The 19345-nt window shown below is 43.9% G+C and overlaps 1 protein-coding gene and 1 pseudogene across 1 annotated transcript in view; one reads left to right on the top strand and one right to left on the bottom strand.

Annotated features, from left to right (window-relative positions):
- The window catches only part of LOC126335350 (protein lozenge-like), a gene marked incomplete at its 3' end in the record, with an annotated part of 654398 nt that overhangs the window by 222093 nt on the left and 412960 nt on the right, over positions 1 to 19345 (bottom strand). The gene's annotated exons all lie outside the window — the stretch shown is intronic.
- On the top strand, positions 8915 to 9032 carry LOC126337389 (5S ribosomal RNA; annotated as a pseudogene).

Below are 19345 nucleotides of genomic sequence, written 5' to 3'. Positions count from 1 at the left end.
TCTGCACGTCCAGTAAGAACGCTGGTCCAACTGAGGCGCCAGGTGGAAATGGCATGGCAAGCCATTCCACAGGACTACATCCAGCATCTCTACGATTGTCTCCATGGGAGAATAGCAGCCTGCATTGCTGCGAAAGGTGGATATGCACTGTACTAGTGCCCACATTGTGCATGCTCTGTTGCCTGTGTCTATGTGCCTGTGGTTCTGTCAGTGTGATCACGTGATGTATCTGACCCCAGAAATGTGTCAATAAAGTTTCCCCTTCCTGGGACAATGAATTCACGGTGTTCTTATTTCAATTTCCAGGAGTGTAGATCCCCTTAAGATGCAATGAACCCTGTTATCGGGTACGCTTTTATTTTTTTGTCGATAACTATATACGTCCAGGAAATCTGTACTGTTGATAGAGACGGTGGTAGATTCCAGCCTGCAGAAACGAACACCCTGAGTTCAGTTCTCCAAACAAGGCCTCGTAAGATGGGGAATAAAAAGATTCGTCAAGAAACACAAGCTCAGTAGCAACTATGGGAAAATATAAGAACTTTAAGGCTGAGATGTTTTGGACCTGTGAATAGGAAGGGTCAAGGAAGGATAGCGGAGAAATAGTTGAAAAAAAAAAAAACTGAAGGCAAGGCACTTAGTGACCAGCACAGGAAACACATCATCACTCAAGTGAAACAGCATCTGGAAGGAACTGGAATGGAATGGCACAGAATCAGCGGGGAAGAAGTGTACCTACAAAGACAAAGGCTCAAAGCGGCACACCCGGTCAACTGGCGATGGTATGTGGATAGCGGTGACTTTCTACTGCTGACGAGGCGTCGACATTGCGTTACAAGAAGCTCTCCCACTTCAGTTTTATTCCACCTCTTGTTTATGATGTAATCAAGAGCAAAGCATTTATAGATAACAAATAAAAAAAAAGTTGCCCTGCAGTACTTGGAGATCTGTCAGTCCTCGCGGTGAAACATCGCCCCTGGGAGAGTAAAGTAACGGCCCGTGGACAAAATATTGCAGGCACAGGGAATACCGGTCCTCGAAGCACCCCACTGTTCACGGTAATAGCAGTACTTCCAGATAAGCCCTACGTCATTAATTAGTTTCCCCCGAATTTGCTATCAGATCAGAGAAGCGCTCAGCGGGGAATTCAGTCTGAGCTTATAGCAAGAATCGTGACGTTTCCAGGGCACGCTTCAGTGCAGGCAAGTACGTGGAGCGCTCGCAAAACAACCTCGGTCCCCGGGTTAGGTGCAACTCGAAATAACGAAAAGGCCTTCGACTCGATTCTAGTTTCCCGTCATTATGGAGTGTGCTTGCCTATGCACTATTAGAACAGGCGAAAGCTGGCGCCTGTGGCCGAGCGGTTCTAGGCGCTTCAGTCTGGAACCACGCGACCGCTAAGATCGTAGGTACGAAACCTGCCTCGGGCATGGATGTGTGTGATGTCCTTAGGTTAGTTAGGCTTAAGTAGTTCTAAGTTCTAGGGGACTGATGACCTCAGATGTTAAGTCCCATAGTGCTCAGAGCCATTTGAACCATTTGAACAGTCGAAATGGGGTAACAGGAACTTCAGCGCTACATTCGACTAAAACCAACGAGCAAATCATCTGTCACCGAACACTGCCTAGAGCATGGTCAGGAAATGAAATACGGCGAGATCAGTATCGTGTTCTCAACGAATTTCTGTGACAATGTAATTAAGGAGTTTATCGAAACGAAGACGTCGCAAAACGGAATGAACTGGGAGGGAAATTACAATTTAAGCAAGATTTGGTATTCAGCACTCAAATTGTGAAGATCTCTTGAGCGATCTCCTCCATCAGAGGTGGAAAATTCTGACAGAATGTGCGTTTCGAGGAATAACAGAGCGGGCCCCGAGAAACAAAGACTTCACATACTGGTCACCGACCCGGCAGTGAGTATGCATAATTAAATACCTCGGAGCACATGAAGAAGAATACTAGGTAGGTCGCCAATATTGTGCAAAACAATGGAAACAAGGATTCGGCTGCACAAGCAAAAGCACACCATTAATCAGTCGCGTCGAGGAAAGCTGAGAGATTACAGAGCTTTAGAAGCTATCACCCCGTGTTGAATTCATTTAACGTTTTACTTCTGCCAGAGTTGACACGCTCTGTGGCTGGATGTCACTGCCACTGTCATACAATAAATTCAAAGATTCGATGCTTGATCAGTTCTAGGAGTTTTCTTTCCACTTAACGCGACATTTACATTGCTATATTAATTGATTACGTGAAATATGACAAACTGTATCGTGACCGAGTTTCCACATTTAACCATAGGTCTGTCTATAGTTGGCTGGATGAGCTAATGATCAGGATGAACGATGGGAAATAAATACCATACCTATTGGCCTACAGCTGAAACCTTTCGATAACAGAAGCGTGAGGATGCAAGGGTAAAAGAATAAAAATGTAAAAAGTGCAGTTTATCAGCTATATAGTCACAATAACGGTAAAGCAGAAACAATCAAAAAGAGGCAGTGCAGCAGAACTACGGGAAATATAAGGAAGACTAAGCTTGGTTTACCTAGGGACAGGAATTTACACCGCGTAAAAAGCAGTGCGTCGTCGTCTCGACATCGACAAAATACCGGATGTGTTTCCCGACAGCACTTTACATCAGGTGTGACTGGCCAACCGGTTATGAAGTTTGTACGCTGAGTTCTAGTGAAGCAACTGCTGCAAATCAGATAAAGTTCGTATGAGAAATAGGTACAAAATGTACTAAAAGCCGGAAGGGCGTTTCAATGCACAGGAAGTTGTGGTGTCTGTACATATCTGTGTACACGACATGACGAATCTAGATTTTAAAAATAAAATGGAGAGAGAGGTGATTTGAATAGAATTTGGGAAACTTGTCAACAAGAAGAATTAGTAAATAATAAAATAATGTTTGTTCATCACAAAACTCCATATTTGACCTTCATTTGTTTATTCGTTATTAATGCTTTTTTATTTTCAATATTTATTATTTCTGCTGGTAATATTTTTAGTTATAGATTTTAATAACGCTTTATTCTAACAAATTATAATACAGAACTGTCATAAAATTCAAAATACTGCAGTACTATCAGTATCTAAGTTATTACGTTTTTACTACCGTCTTTACTAAAAGACGACGAAGGCAATCACATAAGAAATACATATGCATCGGGAAGAACAGAACTGTAGTAACATGTTGATAAGAAAAGACCGGTTCGTAGTTTTTTGTAATCAGTGAGAGCAAACTTAAGTTCTGCTACTGAAATAATCTGTGAGTCGGCTACCCACATCAAGTCCTTAGGATAGAGCAAAGCTGCCTCTACCTGATGTTTTCCTGAGGAAACTTCTGGGTGATTTCCAGTTCATCAGTGCCATGTCGGTTAGCAGACAAGTATTTCTCTCTGAGCATATAACTTAAATAACAACACAAAGCAATTATCAGTTTCGCAGTTTCAGTCTCTGTATTTATTGGAGTGAAGAAAATTCCGAAAGCGGCACACATTATTCGGAAGTCGCTTTCTGGAGCTCACCTCGCTCTACTCGTTCTCTTGCATCTACCAACAGTTGCTTTTTGAATACCGTTTCATGTCATGTTCGCGCAGTCTGTATAACACGTTGCAGCAAGAGCCTTGCGTAAGGGAGATGTGGTGGGGAAGGAAACGTAGTTTCATGTTGTACCAAACGTCCCAATTTCAGTTTTCTAAATATTAATGCATCACTCCGCCATGCTATACGAACCCACATCAGTAACCAAAAACGAGCAGTTGTCGTCAACCATGACAAGAAGCATAATAGAAAAATATAGTTTGTAGTTGAAGATCAAACTTACAGCATTTGCGGATGCCACCCATTTTACATGCTTTCCATGAAGGGCCGTATCACAGTTATTGAAACCCCTATCTGTCCTAAACTCCTACGCTTTTCATTCCCAGTCTGCTTAGCGAGGTAGAAATAGCGTACAAGCTTTTTTTCGAAGAGCTGTCAGTAGCTGTAGTATAAACGTTCATGTAGCTGATGGAGTGAGGCTCCAGGCAAATGCCAGTGACCTGCATGATTCTCCTGTAGTAATGAACCTGAAACGAAACTGATTTGCTTCCATAAATTTTTTCTATAACTGCCACACAACCCACCTTTAGTGTACAGTATATTAGCACTTTGGTTAAAGTAACAATATTTTGTTTGAAGATTCTTACTAGACAGCACATATGGACTGATTGGTTAATGAGCTTCCGACTTCACTTTCCTGGGAAACACAAGTGCGTTACGTATTTAAATTTTGCTTACATACCGACGCTGAACTAAATTTCCTGTTCGCACAGCGCAAAATTCATGTTCCTAGGAAAATCCCACTTCAGTCTTTTATGAACCAGAAGCTCGGAAAGGACATGGAAGGGAAACCATGCAAAACCTAACTCTGGATGGCCGGATAGAGCTGGAACCACTGTTCAAAAATGACTCTGAGCAATATGGGACTTAGCATCTGAGGTCATCAGTCCCCTAGAACTTAGAATTACTTAAACCTAAGTAACCTAGGGGCATCACACACATCCATGCCCGAGGCAGGATTCGAACCTGCGACCGTAGCAGTCGCGCAGTTCCGGACTGTAGCGCCTAGAACCGCTCGGCCACCGCGGCCGGCTGGAACTACTGTCCCCGAGAATATCAGTCCCGTGTTGAACCATTGTGCCACCTCGCTCGGTTTGAAGAATAGACTGAAATAAGACAGTTCATGTAGAACAGTGCAATTTCCTCGTTGCTGCACATGGGGAAGTTCTGTGGACGTCATTTTCCATCTTTTTCTCCTGCCTTAAATAACCTTATGCTAATCCATATGAGGCGCTGCGCAACTCAGCATATTACTGCCATCCAGGTGACATGCATTCACGCACCAGGGAAACTTACATCGAACCGAAGACTACGTCAAAGATTCTTCAACAGTTCTCGGTGTGGTCTTTCTTAAATTTGTTCAATTAAGTTGTCATTACATTATCATAATGCTCAGGGAATCTGTGGCGTCTGCTTCGGATTCTACTCAATACGTTATCACAAATGAGGGCGTTCTGAAAAGTAATACCTCCGAATTTTTTACGAGAAAATTCCCAAAGGTTTATATAACCATCTCAGCTATGCATTTGCGTAATTGAAATAACATTTATCAGGTTACATCGTCCCATCATCGATATCAGCAACACATCACTAATAATGACAACATACATATCATATCTGGATGTATTCCGATGGGAAAAAATATACGTATTTTAGTTGACACTGTATGTCACGACGATGTCATCTGTGTGAGTACTACGTATAGGACTTTCGGGGGTTTGTTAGACTAAAGTGTGTCTCTCTGAATTACCACTAATGTTATACAATAACCATAAAATGAAAATGGTTATTGCCTAAATTATTAGTTTTGTAACATAAGAGATGCATTTTGAGTTTGTTATTTTGTGCGATGTTAACATCGGCGTGGTACTGGTAGTTGATCTGTTCAATAGTTGGTACATCTCTACACTGCCTTAAATGCTTCACTGAATAGTCGCTGACCTACTCTGTTCAGAGCATACGTATGCCACGGGAAAACGTCTGTGAGGTTAAGTGGACATAATATTACCTATATAGGCTACCGCTCATATCAATGATGGAACGATGTACATCTGACGACTGTTATTCCAATTACGCAAATGCATAGCTGAATGGCATTGTAAGTGCTTTGTTACATTGATATGTGATGTATTTAATGCGCTTTCACGTAACAGCTGCTTACGTTAATGTTACATCCTTTGTTTTATGTATCTTTAGTCTTCTTTGTTACAGTGGGCCCGATGATAGTCTGACCCTAGACCGAAATCGATCGTCTCTAATAAAATATACCGTTTCAGCTATGTATTGCACAATGCAGCTCTTAACATTTTTTTTAGTCTCTCGTTCCCTAATTCCTTCAGCATCACTTCAATTTGACGGCATTCCATTATACTCCTTTCACTTTTGCTAGCCGGCCGCTGTGACCGAGCGGTTCTAGGCGCTTCTGTCCGGAACCGCGCTGCTGCTACGGTTGCAGGTTCTAATCTTGCCTCGGGCATGGGTGTGTGTGATGTCATTAGGATAGTTAGGTTTAAGTAGTTCTAAGTCTAGGGGACTGATGACCTCAGATGTTAAGTCGCATAGTGCATAGAGTTATGTCAACCATGTGAACTTGTGTTACTATTCATCTTATAATCTCGTTTCAAGACAGTACACATTCCGTTCCACGGATCTTCCATGCCCGTTGCCGTCTGTGGCAAATTATAATGTCATCGGTGAAACCTCAATGTTTTTATTTCTTCTTCTTGTAAATTAACTTCCTTTCCAGTTTTCTCTTTGCTTTCGTTTTACGTACTTGCTCAGTGTACATTTTGGATAACACTGGGGATAGATTACACCCCTGTTTCACTACGTTCTCAACGACTGCTTCCTTTTCCAGTCCTGCGAGTCATAACTGCAGTCTCCTCCCTTAAAAGATGTAGAGTATCTTCTGCTCCTTGTGTTTTGATCCGTGTTGCCGGCCCGTGTGGCCGTGCGGTTCTAGGCGCTTCAGTCTGGAACCTCGTGACCGCTACGGTCGCAGGTTCGAATCCTGCCTCGGGCATGGATGTGTGTGATGTCCTTAGGTTAGTTAGGTTTAAGTAGTTCTAAGTTCTAGGGGACTGATGACCACAGATGTTAAGTGCTCAGAGCCATTTGATCCGTGTTACGGTCAGGATTTCATAATGTTTTCCAGTAAACAGCGTAGAAAGCTTTCTCTAAATCTAGAAATGCTCTAAACGTAGACGTTCCGTACTTAAGTCTGTCATCTAAGGTAAGTCATCTGGTCAGTATTGCCTCATGGGGTCCTACATTTCTCCGGAACAAAAATGGATCGTTCCAGAGGTCGAATCTACCTGTCTTTCCATTCTTCTGCCTATAATTCAAGTACGAATACCTATGACTTACGAGAATTAAACAGATGGTTAGATGTGGACCTGTCAGCCCTGCCTTTTTTAAATTGGACTTGTGAAAAAATATAACTGTCAAAAAAGTATTTCGACATAGTCGCCGTACACTAATAAAATTAGCAAATTAAATAGCGCCATGCTCTTTTTTTTGTATCATCAGACTACGCTCCTCTGGTACTTCCTCGCCTGTGCCAATTTCTTCACCCCAGTTTGTAATTGCATAATTCATTCCCTGTTTCGAATCTTTGGGCTAATTAACAACATATACTAAAGAACGAAGATTATTCAATAACACATCAACGACATAAAGTTTACTGAATCGCGATTTCGCTGAATATTTGCAGTAAAGTAGCACACCGATTTCTTCCTTTGTTATCAACGCTGACGCTGCTAGAACGCAGACATTTTTTGTATGTAGCTGGGAATCATGAATAGCCGCAATTGCAGCACTGATTAGTGATGCAGGCTTCCATTTGATTGCAGCGATAGCTATAAAATGAGTAAAAATGGTTGTTGCCGACGTTCGACTGAAGCGTAAAACAATTTCGGTCCAGCAAAATTAGAACTATGCGTGTCTCACTCTACTGTTCTGCTGAATGCGACGTATCAGCGAAACACGTGGAAAATAAAACACCTATTGTGACGCGCTGACGCTGGCTGTAAGCAAAATCGTTTCTGCAAAATGAATTTCGCTCCAAATTGCGAGTGTATGTAGAGAGCAAACGACAGACTAGCGACAACCGCACGCCGATACTTCATTTTCTCAGCGGCAAAAGTTAACTTCATTTTGCCGAACAGACTTTATTTAATTTGCTTTTCGATTGCGATAGAATTTCGGGATTGCGATGCAGTTAGACAGATAATGGGCTGCATCGTTGCTGGTACTTTTATTGTGAGAAATTTTATAAATGTCTATTAACATCCCTCGACGATTCGTGGGAGATAACAGAAAGAATTTTATGCGTGCATTTTTGTGTCCAGTGTCATCAACTTGTTCACATTGTTTACTGTCCCCACCACAGATGACTACAACTGTCGTATTTTTTTTTACGTGCTTATAAGGTTCATTTCTTTTTCAGCTACAAAGTACTTGCAGCTGAAGTCAGCGTCAGACGGTATTATGATGGGTGGTGTGAACGTTTTATGCACGTAGTTTCCGGATGCTATTGTAAGGGTACAATTCTTCTCGTGTCTAAAGATATGTTGTCACTTACGGTATCAGTGGGCAGCGATTTATTTTACTGTTCTATTAGAATTAATATTACTGACCTTGAATTTAATGGTTTCTCAATGATTTACTTCACTTCTTCTTTCAGTGTGTGTGTAATAAATTCACTCTGCGAATTAATTTACGAAGTGACTTTCTCTGCAACTATCGAGTCCTATATCCCTCAGTTGCGTGTAACATTACGGTATACTGATAATTTTTACACTCGAAAGTTGTCAATAATATTCGATCTTTGACAATAACATCCGACAGTCGGCAACACAAATCTAAACATTGCATCACAGCAAGTGTTCAGTTCCTAGTGCTGTGAAATGTGGAAAAAACCCGAAGTCGCAATTATAAGAGGAGGAACGAGACCAAGAATGGAACAGAAACGTAATATGTAGAAAATCGCCCACGCAACCTGTAAGTGGAATTTCAAATATTGTTACATCATAGCAAAAACCAACCACCAGAACTGTTTATAACCTATAGGTACATTTCCCCAAAATGTAAACTAAATAGTAAAAATATGTACATATTTCAGGCCACTGAAGATGCCTTACGGAGAATAAAGGCGAAACGCGTATGAAACTAAAATTGTGTTTCATTCAGTTGCAGTCAGTCGGTCCAAAAAGTAAAAATTATCAATATCTCTCTGGTTTATAAGAGACGTAGTTAAGACCTTGTTCTCATCACCAAGTTTTGTGAGGATTTACGTAATTTTTGCCAACGGCCTTGCCGCAGTGGTAACACCGGTTCCCGTCAGATCACCGAAGTTAAGCGCTGTCGGGCTGGGCTAGCACATGGATGGGTGACCATCCGGTCTGCCGAGCGCTGTTGGCAAGCGGGGTGCAATCATCCCCTGTGAGGCAAACTGAGGAACTACTTGATTGAGAAGTAGCGGCTCTGGTCTCGGAAACTGACATGCGGCCGGGAGAGCGGTGTGCTGACCACAAGTCCTCCGTATCGGCATCCGGTGGCGCCTGTGGTCTGAGGATGACACGGCGGCCGGTCGGTACCGTAGGGCCTTCCAAGGCCTGTTTGGACGCAGTTACATAATTTTTGAATACGGCTTCTGCGTGAGTTGTGCTGGGACTTTTTTCCTACAGTAGTCTTTTAATATTCTCGTTACAACTGATAAAACGGGGATTCCAGCGCCTTGGAAAGTAAGTTGCCAAAAGAAAAGTGCTTAGTCGACCTAATTGCAGGGATTGTGCTTTCTTCTAGAAGAAGAATTGTGTCGTAAAATCTTTGTATTATTTTATCATACGACGCAAACAAAAACTATGATTGATGTAACTGTGACGGCTGGAGTGGCCGAGCAGTTCTAGGCGCTACAGTCTGGAACTGCGCGACCGCTGCGGTCGCAGGTTCGAATCCTGCCACGGACATGGATGTGTGTGATGTCCTTAGGTTGGTTAGGTTTAAGTATTTCTAAGTTCTAGGGGACAGATGACCTCAGAAGTGAAGTCCCATAGTGCTCAGAGCCATTTGAACCATTTTTTTTTTAATGCAACTGTGTGAATTTCTGCGTGGAGAACATGAGGTTGTGAAAGACACTAGGGATTATTCAGATGTTGCAAAAAGACTGATGGTGCTTCGTCAGCGGCCTAGCCATTTATCTATCATGATACTCGTCTGTTAAACCAACTGAATTTCGGATTAGAAGAGAGTTTTTCATTTCTTGGAGAGCGATGAAATTCTGTTTACTTGTTTACTTCGATGTGTCTGAGTAACACAGTCTAGGCCACAACATACAGGTTGTCCAAAAAAAACAAAAAAAAACACCGACAAACTTTAGTGACAGGTACCTTATACAGAGTAAGGAAAAAATGTCTAGTAAACACGTTAAGAGGTACCCCTGAACCATGGACCTTGCCGTTGGTGGGAAGGCTTGCGTGCCTCAGCGATATAGCCGTACCGTAGGTACAACCAAAACCGGGGATATCTGTTGAGAGGCCACACAAACGTGTGGTTCCTGAAGAGGGGCAGCAGCCTTTTCAGTAGTTGCAAGGGCAACAGTCTGGATGTTTGACTGATCTGGCCTTGTAACAATAGCCAAAACGGCCTTGCTGTGCTGGTACTGCGAACGGCTGAAAGCAAGGGGAAACTACGGCCGTAATTTTTCCCGAGGGCATGCAGCTTTACTGTATGATTAAATGATGATGGTGTCCTCTTGGGTAAAATATTCCGGAGGTAAAATAGTACCCCATTCGGATCTCCAGGCGGGGACTACTCAAGAGGATGTCGTTATCAGGAGAAAGAAAACTGGCGTTCTACGGATCGGAGCGTGGAATGTCAGATTCCTTAATCGGACAGGTAGGTTATAAAATTTAAAAGGGGAAATGGACAGGTTAAAGTTAGATATAGTGGGAATTAGTGAAGTCCAGTGGCAGGAGGAACAAGACCTCTGGTCAGGTGACTACAGGGTTATAAACACAAAATCAAATAGGGGTAATGCAGGAGTAGGTTTAATAATGAATAGGAAAATAGGAATGCGGGTAAGCTAGTACAAACAGCATAGTGAACGCATTATTGTGGCCAAGATAGATACGAAGCCCACACCTACTACAGTAGTACAAGTTTATATGCCAACTAGCTCTGCAGATGACGAAGAAATGTATGATGAAATAAAAGAAATTATTCAGATAGTGAAGGGAGATGAAAATTTAATAGTCATGGGTGACTGGAATTCGAGTGTAGGAAAAGGGAGAGAAGGAAGCGTGGTAGGTGGATATGGATTGAGGCTAAGAAATGAAAGAGGAAACCGCCTGCTGGAATTTTGCACAGAGCACAACTTAGTCATAGCTAACACTTGGTTTAAAAAAGCAAAACGAGGATAATGGAATGTAGTCGAATTAAGTCGGGTGATGCTGAGGGAATTAGATTAGGAAATGAGACACTTAGGAAATGAGACACTTGAAGTAGTAAAGGAGTTTTGCTACTTGGGGAGCAAAATAACTGATGATGGTCGAAGTATAGAGGATATAAAATGTAGACTGGCAATGGCAAGGAAAGCGTTTCTGAAGAAGAGATATTTGTTAACATCGAATATAGATTTAAGTGGCAGGAAGTCTTTTCTGAAATTATTTGTATGGAGTGTAGCCATGTATGGAAGTGAAACATGGACGATAAATAGTCTGCGCAAGAAGAGAATAGAAGCTTTCGAAATGTGGTGCTACAGATGAATGCTGAAGATTAGATGGGTAGATCACATAACTAATGAGGAAGTATCGAATAGGATTGGGGAGAAGAGAAGTTTGTGGCACAACTTGACAAGAAGAAGGGATCGGTTGGTAGGACATGTTCTGAGGCATCAAGGGATCACCAATTTAGTATTGGAGGGTAGTGTGGAGGGCATAAATCGTAGAGGGAGACCAAGAGATGAATACACTAAACGGATTCAGAAGGATGTAGGTTGCAGTAGGTACTGGGAGATGAAGCAACTTGCATAGGATAGAGTAGCATGGAGAGCTGCATCAAGCCAGTCTCAGGACTGAAGACCACAACAACACAACAAAGAGGTATGATCACCTGTTCATCTTCGGTACTGTGAAACAGATCTCTTCTACTGTAAGGTTTTTGCTTTACGTGTTTTGGGAGGAGGAAATATTGATTAAAACAAGGACAAAAAAGTCAAGTAAACGCGAGATCTAAAATTCATACTTTAAGAGCTATGAGCAGTCGTTCATCTTCGGTAGCGTGGAACACATATCTTCTGCTGAACTAGTGTCCATAGCTCTTAAGTTATGCGTTTTAGATTCCATGTTTACTAGAAATCTTTTTTTGTTTTGGTCCGGAGCTTGGAATAGTAGAGACGTATTTTATAGTATCGGAGATGAATAAGTGCTAGTATCTGTTAAAGTATGCGCTTTAGAGCCCTCTTTTACTAGAAACCTTTGTCTTGTTTTTGTGTAAGAAATCTGTGCCTAACGTTTATCGGTGATTTTTTGGGACATCATGTATTTATTTTTTATGATCAGTTTCAGCCACTAGAGGCCATCTTCAAATATGATTACCTGTCTATTCCTGTTCATCGACTTGGATGAAGCTACACTGCAGTACTTCCCAGCACGACTGGTATTATATTAGGAAATGAAAAGTCAGCACAGGGGGTGGGTCGCATCGAAACGCTAAGGACCCTGACGACTCAAAAACAGTGTTTTCAGCTTTGTGTCACGTCAGATAAAATGCTGGAGCGCAGTTCTTGTCGCACTTTATACGACGCGCAAATTTGGGAAGTGTACACTTTCACTGGAAAGCAACCACATCTCGCGGGCGCGTACACCGCTGCGTTGCCACCTGTTTTGCTCCGGCGTTGTGTGTAGGTACGCGGCGCAGTGACCGCTGTAGGAAAAACACGTACCGCTGGATGCTTGGCCGACCTCGTCGTCGCAGAGGCGGCGAAATCTTTGCGGTCGGCGCCAGGAATGGCTAGTCGCTGGTCCACATCTTACTCCAGGTATGACGGATGCTGATTCTGCGAGTCGGTGGCAGCCTTAGGGGGCCAATGGTGGGTCGTATTTCTCTGACGGTACTACGAAAGTTCGTCACATTCGACCTTTACCGTGAATTACTTACACACTACTACCCATTAAAATTGCTGCACCAAGAAGAAACGCGGATGATAAACGGGTATTCATTGGACAAATATAATACACTAGAACTGACATGTGACTACATTTTCACGCAATTTGGATGCATAGATCCTGAGAAATCAGTACCCAGAGCAACCACCTCTGGCCGCAATATCGGCCTGGATACGCCTTGGCATTGAGTCAAACAGAGATTGGATGGCGTGTAAAGGTACAGCTGCCCATGCAGCTTCGACACGATACCACAATTCATCAAAAGTAGTGGTTGGCATATTGTGACGAGCCAGTTGCTCGGCCACCATTGACCAGATGTTTTCAATTGGTGAGAGATCTGGAGAATGTGCTGGCCAGGGCAGCGGTTGAACATTTTCTGTATCCAGAAAGGCCCGTTCAAGACCTGCAACATGCGATCGGGCATTATCCTGCAGAAATTTATGATTTCGCAGGGATCGGGTCGTAACACATCTGAAATGTAACGTCCACTATTCAAAGTTCCGTCAATCCGAACAAGAGGTGACCGAGACGTGCAACCAATGGCCCCCATACCATCACGCCGGGTAATACGCCAGTATGGCGATGACGAATACACGCTTCCAATGTGCATTCACAGCGATGTCGCCAAACACGGATGCCACCATCATGATGATGTAAACAGATCCTGGATTCATCTGAAAAATGACGTTTTTCCGTTCGTGGACCCCTGTTCGTCGTTGAGTACACCATCGCAGGCGCACCTGTCTGTGATGCAGCGTCAAGGGTAACCGCAGCCATGGTCTACGAGCTGACAGCCCATACTGCTCCAAACGTCGTCGAACTGTTCGTGCAGATGGTTGTTGTCTTGCAAACGTCCCCATCTGTTGACTCATGGGCCGAGATGTGGCTGCATGATCCGTTACAGCAATGCGGTTCGACTGCTAGTGATACGAGGCCGTTGGGATCCAGCACGGCGTTTCTTATTAGCCTCATGAACCCACCGATTCCATATTCTGCTAACAGTCATTGGATCTCGACCACCGCGAGCAGCAATGTCGCGATACGATAAACCGCAATCGCGAATGGCTCCAATCCGACGTTTATCAAAATCGGAAACGTGATGGTACGCATTTATCCTCCTTACACGAGGCATCACAACAACGTTTCACCACGCAACGCCGGTCAACTGCTGTTTGTGTGTGAGAAATCGGTTGGAAACTTTCCTCATGTCAGCACGTTGTAGGTGTCGCCACCGGTGCCAACCTTGTGTGAATGGTCTGAAATGCGAATCATTTGCTTATCGCAGCATCTTCTTCCTGTCGGTTAAATTTCGCGTCTGTAGCACGTCATCTTCGTGGTGTAGCATGTTTAATGGCCAGTAGTGTACTACTCCTCTGAATTGCCATGGAGGTTGGAGCATAACAGTAGCAACAGTGGTTGGTATCATATTAGTCTATATGAGTGTAGTTAGCTAGGTACATGTTCCATAGATCACTTAAACGATTCTATTATGGAAATAATGTGCAACGATTCATTTTACAGGATATGTATAACTTATAATGTTACTTAAAAACCGTCTTAATTGCAATTTTTTTATGCTACGTAGCATGTGAAAATTGCTGGATTTGGACGGGTTACTCCTGTAACTGAAATATCAGATCTGAAGATGGTTCTGAATGAACCGAAACCGGTCATATGAATAAAAAAAAATTGCAATCAAGACGGTTTTTAAGTAACATTATAAAATCACTGACTGCTGTTATCCCATAAGACATTATGTCTGTTTTTGCAAAATATGTGTAACTGATTAGTGTTGACATTATCATTTTATTCCTACTCATGCAAACAGTTTTTTAAAAAAATCGTCAATGGAATAGAAGAAGTTGTGCAGGAGAAGTGATTTTAAACTAAAAACTCTTATGTCAGTACGTCCACTTAGTTTGTGTCGCACGCCACTCGTTGCCTAGCGTGTGGGTTCTGACCGCGCTATCTCTGAAGAACGGACTAAAGTGACGTTTCGAAGGTAGTCTCGTATGCTGCAGGGAAAAGTCAGTTTCGCATTTTGCCTACAGCTGTGGCGGTCCCGCCTGCGATCAGCAAGTAGCCACCTGATGGGGTCCGCGGTGTTCCGGAGCGCGGCTCTGTGGTGGTGCGGATGCGACGCGTCGGCCTGAAGGGCTGGTGCGGCGGCGGCGGCGGCGGCGGCCGCGGGGTGCCGTGCTCTTGCGACCGGCGCTCTGATTTCCAGCGCAATTTCCTCCGCTAAATTGGTTGAGCGGTCATCAGAGCAGAGCGGCGGCCGGTGTGCGCGGGTATCGGCCCGGGGACCCCCAGGGCGCGCGCGGCTCGTTTTACCCGCTGGGAGCAGTGATTGGGCTGTCCGTTTATGTCAGGGCCGCCTCCCCGGGAGCGCCGCCATTAGCGCGGAAGCGGCCGGGGCCGCGCTGCAAGCCGCCCCCGCCGCCGCCGCCGCCGCCGCCGCCGCGGAAAGCAGACATCGTGCGCGCTCATTTGCCGAGTCGTCATCGGCTACGCAGTTGCTCTGACAGGTATGACACACGTAGAGAAATGGAATGGGACGTCAACAACGACTCTCCGCGAGTAATTCATCTGGCGGGAGCACCGAGCTACAACGTCGCATATTGGTTGTCTCATACGGCTTGCCTGAAGTCGATGCTGCTGAAGCAGTTTTTTTCATTGGTAGAGGGGGGTGGGGGGAGAGTCATAGATCTTCTGAATGGTTTGATACGTTGTCACGAATTTATTTCCTGTGCCAACCTCTTCATGTGAGAGTAGCACGTGCCCCGCCGTCCTCCATTATTTTTTGGGCCTATTCCTGCCTCTGTGTTCCACCATAGGTTTTACCCTCTACAACTCCCTCAAGTAATCAAGTACCATGGAGGTTAGTGGAAGTTTCTCTTCCACGCGGCATAACAACCAACTAGTTTTCAAATGCGATTTATAAAACGGAAACCCTTTGCGTAATCTTTAACCTATATGCAGATGACAGGCACTGAGAGGATAATCTTGGAATTGAAAACAGTATTGTTTGCAATTTCTTCTTTTATTAACAACACCTTTCAGCTTCAGGAGACTCTTCAAGGTGTCTATAGGGATAACAAGATAAGCAAATATTAGGGTATGGTCCTAGCATGCACAATTCTAAATACGAATAATAAATTGCTACTAACGTTAAAATTTTGCTTTCACAACATTTTAAAATGATAAAACGGTTCTGTGCTAGATTGAAGAAAGCATCGATTCAGATGAATCCGTGGAGGCATTTCCCTTTCACAACGTTTTAAAAATCCTCTGTGCTAGATTGAAGCAGGTGTCGAATTAGGTGAACCAGCAGAGACCGAGTCAAAAATTGATATAATATCGTTTGCCCGCACGATAGAATGTTAAATAAATAATCAAACTGAATAAGACGTAGCTTAATAAAGTCGTACCGGCAGGCTAAAATGGTGCAATGGTACGAACACTCAAAAAGAAGAGCACACATTTAAACATAATACAAAGAGATGTCGCTGTAACTTAATGTCAAACAGGTACACAGGCAGTAACACGATATTATACTAGTTGCTTTTGACTAGGTCTCTGCGGGTTCGTCTGATTCGACGCGTGCACCAGTGTAGCACACAGCTGTTTTAATGTTTATAAAATGTTGTAAGTGGAAAATTTTGAGGTTAGGAACAAATATTTATTCACATTTAGAATCGTGCAGTCTAGGGCCATACCCTTCATTTTGCTTGTCTTGTTATGTTGCTGTTGTCGTCTTCAATCCGAAAACTGGTTTGATGCAGCTCTCTATGCTGCTCTACTCTGTGAATGCCTCTTCATTGCCGAATAACTACTGCAAACCTTCTGTCCTCTCATGCTCCTTACTGTATTCATCTCTCGGTCTCTCTTCACAATTTTAAAGCCTCACATTCCCTCCAGTACTAAAGTACTAAATTGGTGATGCCTTGATGTCTCAGAATGTGTCCTATCAACCGATCCCTTCTTCTAGTCAAGATATGCCACAAATTTCTTTTCTCCCTAATTCTGTTCAGTACCTCTTCACAATTACACAATCCACCTACCCAGTCTTTCGCATACTTCTGTAGCACTGCATTTCCAAATCTTCTATCCTCTTCTTGTCTAAACCGTTTATCGCCCATGTTTCACTCCCATACATGGCTACACTCCATACAAAAACTTTCAGAAAAGACTTTCTAACACTTAAATCAATATCTTCAGAAATGCTTTTCTTGCCATTGTCACTTTACGTTTTGTATTCTCTCTACTATGGCCATTAACAGTTATTTTACTGCCCAAATAAAAAAAACCTCATCTCCTACTTTAAATATCTCGTTTTCTGATCGAATTTCGTCAGGATCACCTGATTTAATTCGTCTTCATTCAATGATCCTTATTTTGCATTTGTCGATGTCCATCTTACAGCCTCCTTTCAAGACACGGTCCATTCCTTTCAACTGCTCTTCGAAGTCCTTTGCTGTATCTGACAGAATTACAATGTCATCGGCATACCTCTAAGTTCCGAAATTTTGTGCCTACTCCAACTTTTTCTTTTTTTCCTCTACTGATTGCTCAACCTACCGATTGAATAACAACAAGAATAGGCTACAATCCTGATAACATCAAGAGTAGGCTACAATCCTGTCTCACTCCCTACTCAATCGAAGCTTCCCTTTCGCGCACTTCGACTCTTTTAACTGCCATCTGCTTACTGTGGAAGTTGTAAGTAGCCTTTCGCTCCGCACTTGTTTTGGTACCCTTATAGATAAGCTGAAGATGCCTCACGAAGCCGAAACGCATTGCTGATAAAAGAAAAAGAAACTGCAACCAAGTCTTTTATTTAATTCAAATATTTTAGGTGTGGTTGCTGTATCAGACGCCCTTATGGAGTAGAAGATATTTTACGAAATGAAAATCAAATGGTTCAAATGCCTCTGTGTATTATGGGACTTAAAATCTTAGGTCATCAGTCCCTGGACTGTGCGGCTGGTTCCGGCGGAGGTTCGAGTCCTCCCTCGGGCATGGGTGTGTGTGTTTGTCCTTAGGATAATTTAGGTTAAGTAGTGTGTAAGCTTACGGACTGATGACCTTAGCACTTAAGTCGCATAAGACTTCACACACATTTGAACATTTTTTTCATCAGTCCCCTAGACTTAGAAGTACTTAAACCTAACTAACCTAAGGACATCACACACATACACGCCCGAGGCAGGATTCGAAACTGTGAACGTAGCAGCAACGCGGTTCCGGACTAAAGCGCCTAGAACCGCAAAGGTTACAGCGGCCGGCTGAAATGATATTCCTTTCCATACGCAAGCACTTAATAATTTTCATGCCAATGTAATGTCATTGCATTGTCCTCTTCATTGTTTTTTAGTTTCAGTGGTCAGCAATGTATTCAGGACTGGCTCACATTCCACGTCCACCACTTACTTGTTAGATACCTACGTGTCAGGCAGTACAAGCACGTTAATGTACGCTGAAATGTCGGAAAGAGTGCTAAGCTAGGAGAACAGGAATAGGTCGTTCCTTTTATCGCGACATAGCGCCTGCCCGCGAGACGCGACGCGTGAGAGAATCGCCTGCGGCAACCGCGAGACGCATTCCCGGGCGTTCGCCGGGGCGCTTGCGCGCGCGCGCTCGGGCTTTTAGCCGCCGCCGCCGGGGCTCCGTAATTAACCGGCAGAAACGCAGCACGGTAGCAGCGGCCCCAGCCCGGATAAACGATTACAGGAGAATTATTTCGCGATATTGGAAATCGATCTGGCTGCCGCTAACCACTGCCATTACTGCAGCAGCCGGACTTGTTTTATGCCGAGTGAGCGGGTGAAAGTGCGCGCGCTGGTCGATTTTCATTGAAACCCAAATGAGCAGCTAATACAGTTATGCACCTCACAACCGCGGCGATCGGCGATGGGTGCAGCTGGCTGCCCTGCTGCGATTAGGCCGCCCCTTCCGGCCGCCAACCCCCGTGTCTGCCCCACCGCCGCCCCTACCGTTCGGCTCACACGCATGCTCTCTCTGCTGCTCCACTTTAGAGCCAACACTTGCTGTTATTTATGGGAGTCTGTAAACAACTTCTCAACATTCTTCGTATGTACCAGGGGTGTTCAATAAGTAACGCGACACTTTCTTTCTGAAAAAAAAAAGAAAAAGAATGGCTCTGAGCACTATGGAACTTAACATCTGAAGTCATCAGTCCCCTACAACTTAGAACTATTAAACCTAACTAATCTAAGGACATCACACACATCGATGCCCGAGACAGGATTCGAACCTGCAACCGTAGCGGCCGCCCCGTTCCGAACTGAAGCGCCTAGAACCGCTTGGCCACATCGGCCGGCTCTTTCTGAAAGCAGGTTGGTTTTATTCAGGATGCCAGTAGACCACAGTATTCCCCATTTTTTGACTACAAAACACTGTCAGCACTAGCGACAGAGACCTCCACTTGTGCAGTCAGGTTTTTGTGATTCGTCGATCACCTCCCAAGAGAGTGTCCGCACGTTCCAGCATTGCGTGAGTCGCAGCTGTGTGCAGCCGGCTGCCACGTGGGAGATCGGACAGGTT

Source organism: Schistocerca gregaria, chromosome 2 (genome assembly GCF_023897955.1).
Source record: "Schistocerca gregaria isolate iqSchGreg1 chromosome 2, iqSchGreg1.2, whole genome shotgun sequence".
In the NCBI taxonomy this organism is placed as follows: Eukaryota; Metazoa; Arthropoda; class Insecta; order Orthoptera; family Acrididae; genus Schistocerca; species Schistocerca gregaria.
The sequence above is the reverse complement of the archived record's forward strand: the minus strand, read 5'-3'. Positions and strand labels throughout refer to the sequence as shown.